The 16,892-nt window shown below is 43.8% G+C and overlaps 1 protein-coding gene across 4 annotated transcripts in view; it reads left to right on the top strand.

The window, feature by feature from the left end:
- Positions 1-16,892, top strand: part of TIAM1 (TIAM Rac1 associated GEF 1) — a 326,413-nt gene that overhangs the window by 59,560 nt on the left and 249,961 nt on the right. For all 4 annotated transcript variants that reach the window (XM_039857285.1, XM_039857282.1, XM_039857283.1 and 1 more), the window contains exon 2: positions 9,372-9,424. The gene's annotated coding sequence lies outside the window, so the exon portion shown is untranslated. The remainder of the gene's footprint in view (positions 1-9,371; positions 9,425-16,892) is intronic.

The raw sequence follows: 16,892 nt of genomic DNA, 5'->3' as shown, positions 1-16,892 counted from the left end.
CGAATGTGATGTCCACTGGCCCACAAAATTTCTATAGCAATTGGTCATAAGTCTATACAGTCCCACTCAGTATACCACTGCCTCCCATCCATCCATGCATCATCCATCCACCCATCATCCATCCATCCTTCTATTCATCATCCATCCATCATCCATCTATCCATCCTACCTTCCATCACCATCCATCCATCCATCCATCCATCCATCCATCCACATAGTTTGAACCAAACAGAATCATAAGAATAAATCATGTTACAGATTTGAGTTTCTTCAGTCAAGTCCTCTCATAGACAAGGAAACTGGTGATATCTAGAGAGAGAAAGTGGTTTATTTAAAGCACACTGAGATCAGGACTATGGACTTCAGAATTTAAGTTTGCAGTCGCCTCTCTTAAGTAAAGAAAAGACAACGTCAAATATGGCTTGGTAATTCCCAAGTTGGAGCCATGTGGAATTTGTGTTGTACACACAAAAGTTCTGTCAGTGCCTGCTTTTGTGACAGTCCTAATGCTCACGAAAGTGTTTTTGTTGTTCCTGTCTCAAGAGTTGCTGGTTCCCGGCACGCTCACAATGTCCTTCGCAGGGCTTTCAAAATGTCCCTGTTGAAATAACATTCTTCCTCCGGTTAGTAGCAGTGAGCTTCAGAATTTAATTCAGCAGTTGGCTCTTGATATTTATTCAGTCTTTGATGGTTCTGGATTTCATTTGTCTCTGTGCGTGCGTGCGTGTGCGTGTGCTTGCGTGTGTGTGTGTTATAGACATCTCTCTTTGGGGACTTCAACTCAAGCTATGTGTATGTGGTGTTGACCAGCTGCTTCTTGGGAACCCCATTTGCGTTGGGCTAACTTTCCTTGGACATACCTTTGGAGATGAAAATTTCTTTCTTCCTTACTGAGCTTCTCGTAGTGCATTCTGGGAGCTTTTGGGGGATGAATAATTGAGCCTACTCTGAGAGAAGAAGGGTGACTCTTGCTATCTGAGAAACTTTGTTTTTGAAACTGTGGACAAATTGGCCGGTGAATTGAATGCTTCAGAAGACTTCATTTAAAACTAGCTTCTACATTGTAATATTGGTGAAAAAAACAAGTTGCCAGGATATGCATTAGGATGTCACTTTTGTAAAAAGTAAAACAAACTGGTGGTTATCTCTGGGGAGTGAAAATTAGGGTAGTAATGAGTTGAAGAGAAAACTTTTGCCCTTTAACTTTTTATGTTTCTGTTTGTTTAATTTTTCTTTTTAATTACAGGCATGTAATAAAGCAAACTCAGACTAAACAGAAAGCCTGGTTATATTTTAATTGGACACATCTGGACATGGGCAATAAACTTTCTATTTTCTTCTCAAGACAATTTGCCATTTGTCCATTGTCAAGTTTACATGTGCCTAGTTTATAAACTAACAGTAATTTTAATTTTTAAAAATATTTCAATTATAGTTGACATTCAATATTAAATTAGTTTCATTTGTACAGCGTAGTGGTTAGACATTTATATGACTTACAAAGTGATTCCTCCAATAAGTCTTGTTCTCATCTGACACCAAGTGTAGTTATTACAGTATTATTGACTATATTCCCTAAGCTGTACTTATAACAGTAATTTTAGATACAATTAATTTTCATTGCTAGAAAATTATAATTTTATAGGTATTGAAACCTGCTCAGTAAAGTCAGAAATTTACACTTAAACTTCACTGTGAATTCTCCCTTCACATAATAATTTTTATCAATTCTTTCTTAATGAGATTAATCACCTCCTTGTATGCACTGCCTGGGCTGGTCATCACTCAGGACTTCCAGCAGGTTCAAACAATCCCTCACCCCCACCCCAAGAGACATTCTGCGAACTGACATAGGGCCATTATGTTTTCCCAGTGCTTCTCCACTGTGGAGTTCTCTGCTGCCTTGGACAAGGAGATCCGTTAGGTTTCGATGGCTTCCCAGAAGAGCATCCTCTTCCATGACAACACAGATCTTGCCTTTCCTCCTCTTTCCCCTTAAAGGAACTTCTTTCATGCACTTGGCGGTTTTGTCCTCATGGTTAGGCTGTCCCTCTAGTGTTCCAGATTTCAAATTTGGAAAAATATTTTCAGTCTCATTGCCTGTGACCCCCAAACCTTTGAAAAGGTAAGGAAATGTGTGGGTGTTGTACAAGAAACAGTCCGATCAGTTTAGAATAGCCAACATGGAAAAATAAATACGCTCTCTTATTCAGGCATTTGCAAAATGATGCGGGTTGCCTCTCCCAATTGACTCTTGTAAAAGAATTTCTGGAAATGTGTGGATTAGGTAAATGATACGTTATTGATGTGAGGCACAGTTGTGATTATGCTAGTGGAGGAAAATAGGCCTGCTATTTCACAATCTGTGCAAACCTTTTTTAAGTTATTGGATTGAACTGTATGAATTACCAAATCAATCTAATGAAAGGACAGTTTCATCCAGTTCAACCCAAGAGTGTTTATTTGCTGAGTTGTAAGACACGGGAAATACACGTCTACATCAGGAAAGGACATGAGATGGACATGCTTTAAGGAAACCAGGCATCTTTTTTTTTTCATTTGAACCTGTCTGTAATGGTTAGTGTTTACCTAGTTGACACTTAGTTGTTGCCTCACTTGCTTTCAGAAAGTATCTAGAGCAAAATTGGTTGCCTAGCAACATGTTCCAGCCCGGGAGGGTTGGAGAATGGGTCAGTGATTAACAATTATGTACAATCAAGTTTCAAAATGTATGGCAGCCTGCGGTATCCATGCTCTGACCACTGGGAAGCATCAGCATTCTGCTGGCCCAGGTTTATGGCTATCAAATGTGAATTTATGGCAGTTGTGGTCGAGACCTCCTGGTTGCAATTAAGAAAAACTTTGCTGTGGACCAAAATAGGTTCATGGTGCCCTTGTAGACAGTGATCCATTCTGCAGAAGTATCTGACACCCGTCATTTGGTTGGATGCCTGTCTGGACACACATCTCCTTTGGAAAATAAAAAGAAAAATGAAGAATTTGGATATTTATGATTGTTGTCATCTCAACAATTTGGCCTCTATTAGTGAATCTGTAATTCGCCAAGAACAAGAACACACAAAAGGAGTGACAATGGCTCTGTCACTCAACCCAGTTCATTCTGTTGAGAATCATGAGTCCTGTGCAGTCCTGAAATGGCCTAAGCTGTTAGTTGTTTCTCTTCCTTCCATTCCTGCAAAAGAGAAGACGAATTTTGCATAATCCAGTCCTTCCTTAATCTTTCTGTCAGCACAAATATCAGTGGTGTAAATCCCGAAAATGGCAGTACAGCTAGGAAGCATTTTTATAACTCTGGCAAAGCCAACGAGGCACATTGCATCGTTGAGAATCATTGAGTGTAATTGGCTAATCAATTTTTAGGCCCTTTCCGTTTGTATTTTGTTTAATCAACAAAAATAAATCACCCTGCCAGCCTTGAAAGCTCCAAGTCGGAGAACAGTGGCAAATATTTCAGCTTGCCTTGCTGAAACTGCTTCCCAACAGAAATGTCTTAATTGAAGATGATTTACATTCAAAAGCACAGTGTTTTATCATTTGTCTGAAGAAGGAAAAAGCTGTGTAAGCAAGCGGCATGAGACCGTTTTGGGCACTGGTTTTAACATTTATCTACACTCTTTATCCTTCAGACGTTGATATGAAAACGACCTTTTCTAGCCCTTGTTGCTAATAATTCAGGCGCCAGCTCCCGAAGTGGCTGTCACATAGTCCCCACAACCTTTGGTTGGAGTCTGGTTTTTCCGAGGAGGACTTTAAAACACCTACGCCCTTCCCCGCTTTTTCTCTAGGGTTTTCCTGCCCCTGACTCCTGCTCTCTGGGCCTTTGGTGGAAGATGGCTGACAGGGCTGGAAGCCGGGCCCCATGAGCACGCCTCAGGGAGTGGGCCGCTGTCTCGCTTTGTTGGTGGGAAAACCTCACTAGCCATGGCTGACGGGGCCTCTTACGTGAGTGGGTGACGAAGTTCCCTGAGTTTTTGCTGTTGTCGTCCTCTTTGCACTTAGGAAAGGTTGGGGGGAGGGGCGGGGGGATGAGGGGATGACCAGAAGTGACATTTATTCAATGCCTACACTGTGTGTCCTTATTCCTCACAACAACCCTGTGAGGTGGCTAACCCTGTACGCCTGCTGAGGAAGATGAGGTTCAGAGAACACGAGCAGTTAGCTCTGAGTCACACAGCCTGTGTGTGCAGTGGCTGCAGTTAGATCCCAATCCGTCTGTCTCCAATTATCTTCCCATTTCACTTGGCTGCTGGGAGCTGGAAACGACTTCCTCCTTCCCATTTCACTGAACCAGATTTCCCCCACAGGGCCCTGGGGCGCAGGTCCACCAGCATGGTGGTGACTAACGGTTTGTGACTGCTTGTTGTGTGCCTAATCCAGGAGCTTCGTGCGTATTAATTCGTTTAACTCTCACTTTTCTATTAGCTGCTGCTACTCTCTTACATGTGAGGAAACTGAGGCACAGAGTGGTTGGAGGATTGGCCCAAGGTCGCATGGCTGATAGTTGGGTTATCAGGATTTGAATCCAGGTAGACTGACCCAGTGTCCACACCCTTAGGAGTTTACCTTCCGTCGAATGCGCCCTTGTTTGTTGGGCACTCCCCATGCTCCAAAGCAGCTAAGATGAAAGAGGAAAGGAAAATAGTAAAGTGTGATGGAACTTGCTTTAGATTTTGTCACGAAGAGTAGAGGCCTTTGATTTACTAATTGCCTTGTTTCTTGGCTCATTCATTGGTTTTCAGCTGCAGTGGGATGTCCTTCCTGCTGCCTTCTCTCTGCTTCCGGTTGGCTTCCTCTTTCCTCCACTGAAAGTCCGTCTTCCTTGGGGCAGGCGCTCCTCAGGCTCATGGGACCACCAAGAAACCAGCTGTTCTTTAGGGACCACCAAGAAACCAGCACCATGACCTGCAAATCATCCTATGGGCAAAAAAGTTAATTTAAATAAATAAGCTGAGAACCAATATGGTGCAAATTCCACAGCTTCTAAACAGTGTCCTGTAAGTAACTAGTTCTAGGAAGCCAACAGAATGGTAAAAATCCAGCAAGTGCCCTCAGCTCTGTGCTGTGAGTACTAGGGCCTTGGCTTCTCCTTCGGTAGCCCCGAGCCACAGAGCATCTTCGTGTACCAGGGATCAAGTGACCCTGGATCAAGATGGAATGAAGAAGAATTTCGATATTTGCTTGGAGTGGGCAGGCCTGCAGCAGGTCAGATCAGTTGATATGATGATGATGATGATGATGATGATGATGATACCTGCAGAGTCTTGCTGATGGCATCCCCTATTCAAAGCGTTTCACATATATGAATCATTAATTGTGCATCAATGCCATTATATAGTTACAATTCTTATCCCCATTTTACAGTTGAGAAATTCCACTCTGTTAAATGTGTGTGTATATCGTAATTTGAGGAACATTAATATAAAAAAAAACGCATCTTAGAATCAAGGGCGTATGGTGCTTGGCTCGTGGGTTGGTGGTGCCAGTATTTGGCTGCTCTGCAGGGCAGATGCTTCCTTATTAGCTGGGCCTTGGAAATTAGCTGACATGTGAGGGGCCATACTACAGCCTGCGTTTATCGAGTTAATACTGTAGGTCAGACAGTACTCTAAGAACTTGGCATGAGTTTTTTAATCCTCACAAAAAAAGATAGGTACTATGGTGATGGCTATGCCTGAGTTATAGATAGGGAAATTAAGTCAAAGGGATAACATAACTTGCCCAAGGCCACCCGGTCAGTATGCGGCAAGCCCAAATGCCAGCCGAGGCTGCTGGGCTCTTCACCAGTCTCCTCTGCCTCTGAGCTAAGGCCCCTGGACCAGCTAGGAAAGGGATAATGACATAGGGAATGGACACAATCATAGGGCTCTGTGTGAGAGGCTCTCAGATTCCCTTGTGCAGGGGACTTGTCACTCCCTCTTGGCATCCACCTTGGTGTGGAATTGGAGGTTGATTTTGTCCGTTTGTTCGTACCCGAGATTACCCCAGTAGTGAAGGAAATGGAGACGAGCTCTGATATGAGCATAAAAAATTACCTGGGAAGGCATTCACTGGGTCTTGCAGGCACATTTCTGTTCCACCTCACAGCAACCTTGCGGGGTTCATACTGCATGGTCATGTCCCTGTTGCAAAGGGGAAAACTGCAGCCCAGTGAGGGTGAGCCACATATCCTTGGTCATACAGCAGGTGTGGGGCAGAGCTGGGCTCTGGCCATGGGTCTGTAGGGTGAGGGTTGACTCCACGGTGCCCTCCCCCAGAATGGAGCGCTGGCTGACAACTCTGGGCATTTCCTGCGGGCTCAGCTCTGCTAGTCTGCTGTTTCTGGAGCTTTCCCCTTCCTGAGTTGCTGCCTCCATGCTCTCCCAGCCTCAGCAGCCTGGAGCTTTCCAGAACAAGAAGATGAGCTTTTCCACAGCCTCGGAACTGTTTTTCTATTGCTTGTGCATCTGAGCACCTGCTGAGCTGATGAGCTTTTGAAATGTCACTTTACTGTTGGAAGGGAGCTGTGAGTGATGTGCAGGAACACAGCAATCCCAACTGGCTCTTTGGGGTGGGTGGTGGCAGTCGGAAGGGGTTGATGGTTTCTCCTCCAGCCCAGCCGCCTCCCTGAGGGGATGAAGTTGTGTTCCTGCTTGTACACCCGGTGCAGGTGTATAAGCTGCCTGGTCCTTGTTCTTCTCCTGGGCAGACAGTGGCTGTTTCTGTGCCGTGTTTCTCTTACAGTATCGGCTCTGCATTTTTGGGTCAACTTTTGAGAGTACAATTACATTTTGGGCCTTTTTTTTTCTTTTTTCTGGATTTCTCTTGTCAGAAAAATGCACACGTATACAGAATTCTGTATATAAATACTGGATTTTCATTTGAACCCTCACACTCAGCCTCCTGAGACATAGCCCGTGGCACCCCTCCTGCCGCCCCCCGCCTCATACACATGCAATGAAATCTAGCTTAAAACTGAGTTTTCTTCCCCTTCAATTGAGGACAAGTATGAAAAATTAAATGTTTGATTCTCGCATGTGTCCCCCTCCCCATTCTCTTCCATTGTTGTCCTTCAAAGCTCTGGCAGGAAAATGTATGACACACACAAAGAGGTGACAGAATAGAGTTTAATGAAGATATGTCATGGGGTTAAGAAGCTGAAAGGGGGTAGTGAGGTGAAAGGAGGAAGCGAAGTAAAGGGGTCAATGGAAGGAAGCCCCTCTGACTCGATTTGTTCAGACTCTTGTAACAGGACCACAGACTGAGTAACTTATAAATTACAGAAATTTCTCACACTTCCGGAGGCCAGGAAGTCCAAGATCAAGATGCTGTCAGATTTGGTGTCTGGTGAGGGCCTGCTTCTTGGTTTATAGATGATCGTCTTCTGTGTCCTCACGTGCTGGAAAGGGTGAGGGAGCTCTCTGGGGTCTCATTTATAAAGACACTAATCCCATTAAGCCTCACGATCTACTCGCCTCCTAAAGTCCCCACCTGCAAATACCACCACATTGGGGATTAGGTTTCAACATATGAATCGTGGGGGACATATTTAGTCAGTGGCACCTTTCAACTCCTAGAATTAGGTATATAGAGAGAGGGTTCCTTGACAGGAGGTGTAACTTGTGGAGATAACCCCTAGGGAGGAAGCAGAAGATCCGTGCTCCTTCCTTCTTCACCCTCCTCTTAGTCTGCTGGCTTCTACTGCTATCTCCCAAGGGGCCGGAGGGCCAGAACCTGGTGGATGCAGGTGGTGGAGGTCAGCCTCCCAGGGCACAGATCCCGCTGGAAAAGCCGCGAAGTAATCTGAAGGGCAACCAAGACTATAGTTAGCACATCTGCCTTCAGAGTCTAAAATAACTTTTTCCAGTACGTGGCGCTTTCGAGACTGCCGCGGAGCAGCTTTGTTTCCTCAGATGCTTTCCCTGCGGACCAGGTGTCATGGGGAATTGCTTAGCTTGTGCTATGGAGCTTTTGTAATCCTGTTAGTGATTGGAAGCTTCCTGTTGCTTTTCAGATGCTTTTAAACTAAGTGTTTTAGTTTTTCTATCGTATGCCTGCCATTACAAGGCCACTTTGAAAGGTTTCATTATGCTTCATGGTGGTGAACCAATCTGCCTCAGTATCACAGGGAACTGTATCTAAATGACTTCCATGGCATTATGTTCAGTGGTAGCTTGATGTAGAGAAATGGGCATTTCTAGAGTTTTGAAAATGGAAATTATGTGCCTAGAAGCAATTGAGAAATTAAAGTGGTGTGCTGTGAGGCAGCGGGTGTAACTGACATCACCAGGCTTGGATCTGGGCCGTTTGGGGTCTGCACCGTCTGGGGTCTACTCCGTCTTAGGTCTGCTCCTGGCTCCTTGCACTTGTTCTATGACCATGCATCTCTGTAAGGTGGCAGCACTAACAAAGACCTTCTCCCTAAGCAAACTTCAATCAGGCCACTCTGAGCCCTTTTCGACGAGATTTGGACCTTGGTCCCTATACTGTCTTTGGCCTGCCTCACCCAGTTTTACCAAGAATCCTGCCAAATCGGTTTAGAGAGGATCTCACCAACTGTGATATCTGATCACCCCAGAGTACCTTCAGCAAAAATCCTGTTTTCTGTTGGTTTAATGACAATGCCCCCGCCCCCACCCTTGATGTTTCCTCTGGGTAATTTTTGGCCACTGATCTTCTCGTTCTGCTTGTTTGCCATAAATCCCCAGGTGTCTTTGCCTTATTCGAAGGTGAGCCTCCTCTCTCTCTATTACAGTAGTCCTGAATAAAGTCATCCTTACCATTGTAACAAGCATTAGGATAAGGTTTTCCTTAGCATTACCTACCATAAAACCTTGCTCTTGTTTGAACCCTCAAGGACCTGTAGACCAGCCTCACCCACGTGGAGCTTACTACGAGCAGTGCGCTCACCTGTTTGTGGGCTGGTTCTCGTGGTTAAGAAGCCCTGCCTTGATCTCAATTTGGCCTGTCTTTACAACCCGTTCCCTCCCCACTAAGTGAATAAATTAGCTTCTCAAATTTTAGCCATCTTAATGATGGCTATATTGTCTTGCTTTATTGAACGGGTTTCTAAGCCTGGGTGAACCTACATTTTGGACTCTGGGATATTGTTACTGTAGAGAGTTGCATTAGGGTGATGCCCCCGGGGGTTGAATCTGTGTGGACTCTTGTCTTTATTCTGTAAACTCCTGCATTGCTCTGCTTCAAATTCTAAGTCCTTTGTTTCCTTCCTCTGCTGTTAGCTCTTGCTGATGCCTTGTTTGATAACAATTTTATAAATGGCACATTTCTTTTTCTTTCATGGAGTAAAGTGCTTGGGCTTTGTGAAAGCTGTTTGTCACTCAGAAGTCTTTTTTTTTTTTTTTAATTTCCAGGTTGATGGCTGTGTTCCAGATGTTAGCATTATCAGAAGCCTGACATCCACATGGTGAGCAGTTTACACTCTTATATACGTTCTGTATGCTTTGAAGGACATTCTAGGTTCATCAAGGGTATATTAAATACATTTGCTGTTTCATTTATGTTTATCATATAGCCCTAAATCTGTGCCTAGTGTTTGTTGATTTTCATCCTTATTTTTTCTGCCATTACTTCATGGGTATATTTGAAAATGGTAACTTACATATAAGATCAAAACAACCAAAGTCATTTGTTTGAAGAAGAATTTTGGGGCGAAGATATAAAAAGAAAATTGGATTTACTTTTAAATATTTCTATGTGATTCTCTGAAAAGATAAAGACTATATTTGTTAAAGATCAACACAATACTATTATCATGTGTAAAAAATGAACAATAATTCACTTCTTAATATCACTAAATATCCATGTTCAGATTTTCTTGATTGTCTCATAAATATTTTTCCAGAATTAGTTAAAAATATCTCAGGGTAATCAAAGGCTTTAAACAAAGTTCACATATTGCTTTTGGTTGATATGTCTCTTAAGTCTCTTTTAATATGTATGTTTCACGTTCCTCTTTTATTTTCCCTTATAATATATTCGTTGAAGAAGCTAGACCTTTTGTCTTTGGAGTTCCCCACGTTACAGATTTTGCTGCTAACGTCCCTGTGTTATTTAATGTGTTTTATTGTTCCCCAAATTTCCTATAAACTAAAGGCTCGATCAGATTCAGGTTCAATTTTTTGGTAAAAGTATTTCATAAGTGATAGTGTAACTTCTGTCAGGTGACACATTCCAACTCTTTTTGAAATCTTAATATTGACAGGTGCTGTTAATCTAATCATTCATTATTAGGGTCCCTATCAGTTTTTTTTCCTCATAGTTTGAGTAACCATTGATGATTCGTAATGGATGCCTACATCATTCTTTATTTAGAGTTTATGAAAAGATGATACTCTTATTCTGTCATTCGTTCTGTATTTATTTAAAGGAAAATTTCTATAAAGAACTTTATTTAAACTTTTTAAAAAAAATTACCTTGGAGGTATAGTTTATGTATACAAGGCAGAATAATGGCTTTATTGTTTCCTCTTATTTACCAGAATAATGAATTGGTTCCATATTATCCTTCGAAGATGATCAATGAGTTTTTTTAAAGAAAGTTATCATTATGAACTCTTGGACTGTTAACATAGTTGACATTGGGATAAGGATTTGGTAGAAACTAATAAAAAATAGCCTATTTGTTTAGATGTTTAGATTCTACGTAATAGATGTTTCTAGACAATAGGAGAAAGGAGGGAAGGAGAGATGAATGAAAAAGGAAGAGACCAGAAATCTATGAGTGTAATTGAATGCGGATAGAACTAGGATAAAGAAATAGGATGCTAAAAATAAGAGATGGAGAAAAAGGAACCATCTGAGGAGGAGAGGACTAAGGGGTGGTTAGGGAGGTGATGGGCAGTGAGGGAGTGTTGTCAGGATCCAGGCTGCATAGGGCCTCCTAGGCCATTGTAAGGACTTTGGGGGCTATTGGATAGACGTGATCTTACGTAATGCCGATGGCTGATTTCATGCCGCGATGGCAGAGTTGAGTAGTTGCGACAGAGACCGTATGTCCCACAAAGCCTGAAATATTTACTGTTTGGCCTTTTACCAAAACCAGTTAGTTGACCTCTGGGCTAGGAGGATGAATAAGCTCTCAGAATAGGGATCACACAGAAATATTCCTCATCACTGAAATGCCGTTCAGCTTCTCGTACATGTGGATGTGAAATTCTGTGGCTCACCAATTGTAGCTTAAAGTTAATAAATAACTTTATATCTCTTTGGTCATTCTTCTGCATGTTAGATGACATTATCTTTATACTTGAAATATAATTCAACATGGTAGGTTCACTTTATGTGTAGTGTTGTTTTACTGGGTAGATGGTTGGATATTGGTAATCCTGAAGTTTAGCATATTGAGACCCGATTTGCTCTACCCCTCTTCCTTAGATAGTATGAAACCTTCTCTTCCATATGTGCGTGCTCTTATGTGGTTTGTTTTGTTTTTGTGTATTCAAAATTCTCCATCCTTTCAGTGAATGTCTCATGTTAAGGGTTTTCAAAATACGTAGACTTGCATATTTTCCCCTAAATGGAACTCAGCTAGTTTTATCTAAGCTATTCCTTTTGTCTGTTGACTATATACTGTGTGCTACATTATTATGCATGGCTGTGGAATTCTTTATGTAAAAAGAAATTGAAATAGATTTAAAATATAAAGGACTTTTCTTTCATAATTGCATCTTAATGTAATAAAAACCAGAGTGTAATTATTAAAAATGATAGAAAAAAGAATTAAAACAATAAAATTGCTTAGCAAAGATCCTGTTTCATAATGCGTTCAGAAATAATTGGTATCATAATGTATAATTAACCATCTTTCTTTGAAATATGAAGCTTGGGTGGGCAGGGGACCTTTTAAGAGTTGGTGATGTCTGAATTAGTTCCTATGGAGGCACTTCGGAACCTGTGCACAGATTATAGCATCGTGCAGCCTTCCTTGTTAGTTTTTTTTTGGGGTGGGAGGTGGGGGCAGTGGGATTGAGGAAGATACTAAAAGAAGGCTAGTGCAGAGGGTGCTCTAATGCTTGACCGGACACCCACTACTGCCCCGGGTTGGTCAGGGAAGATAGGAGAGGGGAAGCTCCTTAATATGGATTGTCGCTTTAGCTCAGACCTCACGGAAATTTCCTGGGGAGTCGGAGCCAACCAGGTGTCAAGTTTTCCTGGGGCTTTTGCTTAAAACAACCTGAGAAGCCTCCTTGGCTCATTTTTAGACCTACTAGACCTACCCTTTAATCTGACCCCGTGGATCTTACTGCTGAGATGACCACGAATGATAAGTCCAAGGGATCCACCAGCAGGGAAAAGAGGGAAAGGGAATGGACTCCAAAGCCCAGAACCCGAGCCTCAGTTTCCCCATGGCTCACCTTGGTGCTAATTGGCTGAGAACTGGGAGACTAGAACACGCAAGAGAGCAAGTAAAAGTACTGGGAGAGAACATTCCAGGCAGACCCAAGCTTTTATTTGCTACTCTTTGGTTCAAGAGTTCCTTGCCCACGACCGGCATGTCCAGACTCCTTCTCAGAGAGATGGTGGTGGTGTCGGATGCGGTTCATTGTCCCCTGGTGGCTGAATACCTGCCTTAGCCCCAGCCTGTTGGGGGAAGTCACCTCTGTGTAACTGTGAAGAGGCTGTTGTCAAAACAGTCACACCAGAGTTTATCTTTTGAAAGAAGGAAGTCATATGAGGGGGCAGCAGGTGGGGGTTGGAGAGATGGGGAGGATGTTGGAGGCAGCAGTTCCCAGTACAATAATTTGAAAGAGACTATTGCTGCTCAAAAATTTTGGGTCTCTTCTTTGGAAATAGCTTTTAAAGTCTGGGGCATATTCTTTGAAATATCTTCATTAGTGGCAAACCTTTCTCTTTTTGGGTGGTTTTGCTTTTCGGTAAAATTCTCAATGCAGTTGCCCTCCCAGTTGGTTTTTTATATCCCTTCTTGTCCACAGAGTAGCCAGAAGTATCTAAATAGCACTCAAATCTTTTTCTTCGGCTTTGAACTTCCTGTGACCTCCTATGACCATGGATTTGAAAACCAGGCTCTGCCGTGGGTGCCAGGCCTCAAGTTGATGCGGCCTCACCTCCCTCTCACCTCAACTCTTCCTAACTTGGGTGATTCTCACACTTTCTTTGTGGGACTAGAACGCAGCCAGCCTCAAGCCTTCCTCCTACTCGCCAGGATCCCTCCAGTTCCTCCTGGCCAGCCCTTTACTTCCTGGATAGTTCTTCTCCAATGTCACCTCCTCAGATGAGCCTCCCTGAGAATCAGATGTGAAGTAGCAGCTCCTCCACACACACTCTCCCCAGTGCCCCCATCACCTCCCATTACAACTGTTCTAGTTCTCATCATAGTACTTGGGATCATCAGAAGTCTCTCTGTTCAGCGGCGTGTTCATTGCTTGTTCCCAAGGTCATCAGTGGCCTATTGCCTCAGTCAGAGGTTGTCAGAGCGTGGGCACTCGCATTCAGAGACAAGTCTGCTATGCAGGGTAAATTTGTCAGTTGGATAGTATCTTATAAATAGTTTCGAAGATGACTATACTGAGAGAATAGTTCAGATTCAGAAATATGTGTTTCGATCTATCTTGATAACAAAACAAGGCAAACCAAGACAGTTTCCTTATCAAACCCTGCATGCTGCAGTGGTCCACAGTGTGGAGGCTTGTAACACAGGCTGTCTCTCTGCCTGGGCTTTTAGCCCTCGGTAGCCACCCCTTCGCCTCAGCACATATTTACTTGGGTAATGAGGAGATTTGCATAGATCAGGGCCTCTCGACCTCAGGACTGCTGATACTGTGGACTGGGTTGTCCTTTGTGGTGCAGGCTGTCCTATGCGCTGCAGGATGTTTGGCAGTATCCCTGGCCTCTGCCCATTAGATGCCAGTACGCTGCCCTAGTTATGACAACTAAAGTGTCTCCAACAAATGTCCCCGGGGAGGGGGCGTGAAATCTCCATGGTGGAGAACACCCAAGAGTCTGCAAATAACCTTTAATTACCACCCTTTATCACTTATCCATTAATGTGGGTCAAATTTCTGAGCGTATAAGAAAGTACATCGAAACAATGGCATGTTGTTCAAGTTCAGATTATAATGATGACTGAAGTATTTTTTTTTTGTAATCTACAATTTGTGGTCTTAGTTTACTCGTCATCATTGTCCCTAGTTTCATCATTTATAAAATATGTCCCCTTCAAGGAGGATGTTCTTGACTTTTGCGTGAATTTGATACTTAAAATCACAAGTCTTGCCTGGGAGAAATCTTGAAGGATCTTTGGGCAATACCTGTGCAATTAATATTGACATCATTATCATCTTGTTCATCCCTGTTATTCTGACAGTAAGGCCCGGAGAGGGACAGTGATGCACCCAGGTCATGGTTAACGCCAGAGCGATGTCTATCGAGGTGTTTCTGGGGGATTTTCTTGTACTTTTGTTTTCCATGCAGGTCGGCAGAGCTCTCTGGGGCTCGCGCCTCCCCTGGGAATCCCTGCTAGAGCCTGAACATAAAGCGCCAGTGTCCTTGGCTCCTCAAGGATCTGGTAACCAAACGTTTTTAGAAAAGATAATCAAGGAGGATTTTAGGAGGGTCAGAGAAAGCGAGGGACAGAGAAGTACCTCCAATAATGTAGACAATCAACTGAAAAGAGAAAACGGTGTGTGAAAAACAATACGAAGGAAATAAAAAGACGGAGGAAGGAGGAACGGCCAGACGAGGAACCGAAGAGTCCAGTCGACCAAATGCAACGTGTGGATCTTGTTTAGATCTTGATCCGAACGGATCAACTCCATGTGTGTGCATGCGTGCGTGTGCATATGTGTGTGTATGTGCGCATGCGTGGGAGAGAAAGAGATAGACATAGAATCGGAGACATTCAAAAACTAAGTGGATAATTGGTAGTATAGAATAATTTTTTCGAAGTGGCTGTAAAAATAATATTGTGATTTATTAAAAAAAAAAGTGCCCCCTTAGGACATGCCCTTCATAGATGGCTCACTGATCTGGGAAATTGAGCTGAAGCTAGAACTCATGGTCACCTCTTCCAGCTCTCTATTATCTGTTTGTATTGCCAATTCTCTTACAGCCACCAGGTTTTTAGCCAGAATATTAGCCTTCACACACACACACACACACACACACACACACACACAGAGCCAATTAGACTGATTGTCTAACCTTTTCCCAATGAGCACGTGGCTTCACTCCTGCATTTCCGCTCTGTTGGTTCCGAGCTTGCCTGACCCTCCAGGGGTGTCCTCAGCACCCCACTCTAGTTGAGCCCCTACAGCACCTCCCACCCCACAGCTTCCAAGCCACTTTGATTGCTCCTTTCTCTGAACTCCACTTAAGCCTGGTGCTTTTCACCCTGGCTTCATGTTGGAATCATCAAGGTCACCTGAACTGGGATTACTCAACCGCGTATGGATTTGGCGAGCTTCCTATACACAATATTTATTTATTTATTTTTTATTAAAGTAATGTTGGGTGAATTATCTGAATTAAAAAATTCATGAGAAAAATATGATATGCTAAATCAAGCATGTTGTTTTGCAACCTGTCCCTTTGGCTCTGCCTCTGGTTGGGCACCCTGGATGTCAAAGGCGTGATTGATGGCCAGTGCCAGAGTGCCTATGGCCCAGTTGGCTGGCCGTGCCTGTTGCTCAAGGCCCGATTTATGCTCTTCTCAGAGCTACAGATCACTCCGTGGTATAATACAGTTGACAAGGCCTGTCCTCGCTTGTGGGGCCATCTCCATTTACTCTCCATCAGCCTTCTCCATCTCGTGTGAACTATTTTCCTTGTAAATTCCCAGTTTGGCTTCTCAGCTTAATTGACTTCTGGATGGATTAGGTGCTGCTTAATAATGTCTGAAACCCACAAGGACTGTTTTGATGGACTCTCAAGGAGGAAGAGGCACTTTGACTCCCTGGCCCCTCTGTGGGTCAAAACTGCTCTTTATCGGAGCCTTTGGGATCCCCACTGTGTGCTCTGCACCCTCCTAAGCCCTGGGAAGCGAGATGCAGAGAGAAAGCACTGGTTCTGCCTTCAAGGGACTTAGATCTGGGTAGGAAGCAGGGCACCCGTGAGAAAGAGTAGCGGGAGGAAGAACCGCCATGATTACAAGGGCCAGCTTCTTGCAGAGAGTCAAGGAAACGTGCTGGAGAAGGGCCTCGGACTTGCTTTTCTGGAATAGGAGAGCGGACCCACTGTTTACGACAGGGAAATTGGCGGGGACCTCTTTGAAAGGAGGTGATTTGGGGGGGATTCTGATTATTTTGATAGGAAATGGATTCGTCTTTATATTCCGGGAGGGATGGAAATTGAGTCCCATTTCTGTCTAATCACAGCCAGTGGGGAAAAGGGCAGCCGTGCTCCCCGGGGGCCGGGGGTTCGTGTCTTGTGCTGCTGCATTCTCCCGGAGCAGCCCTTCCCTTAGATTCTACTGCAAGGCCAGGCACCAGGCACGTGGTCACGGCCTGATCGCTGGCCGCCCAGAGGAAGTCTCCTCGATTGCACTTACCTTCTTTCGTTTTCGATGAAGCCAGACATTTGCTTTTCTGCCTAATCGAATTACGCCTCAGTGTGGGCACCGTTTGCTTTATCTCGGTCAGTTTGCAGGGAAGCCGTGCTGGTACTTTATCTAGTAGATGCCCAGACCCCAAACCGAGTCCCACCCAAGAAAGAAAAGGGAGTCGTGACAATGGCGGGGCGGGTTTCTCTGTGGAAGTAGCTGGTGTTTTTCTGAGTAGAAACTTTGAGGAAGGAACCAGCAGTGAATTCAAAAGCAAAACAAAACAAAAAAGCCAGTAATGTGTTTCTAAGCAGCTGCTATGAGTCTGGTGCTGGGGTAAGTCTTTTATATCCATTGCTTCATCTCCATTTACTCT

Source organism: Pteropus medius, unplaced genomic scaffold (genome assembly GCF_902729225.1).
Source record: "Pteropus medius unplaced genomic scaffold, Ma_sr-lr_union100, whole genome shotgun sequence".
In the NCBI taxonomy this organism is placed as follows: Eukaryota; Metazoa; Chordata; class Mammalia; order Chiroptera; family Pteropodidae; genus Pteropus; species Pteropus medius.
Note: the sequence above shows the minus strand (reverse complement) of the source record. Positions and strands in the feature narration are given on the sequence as shown.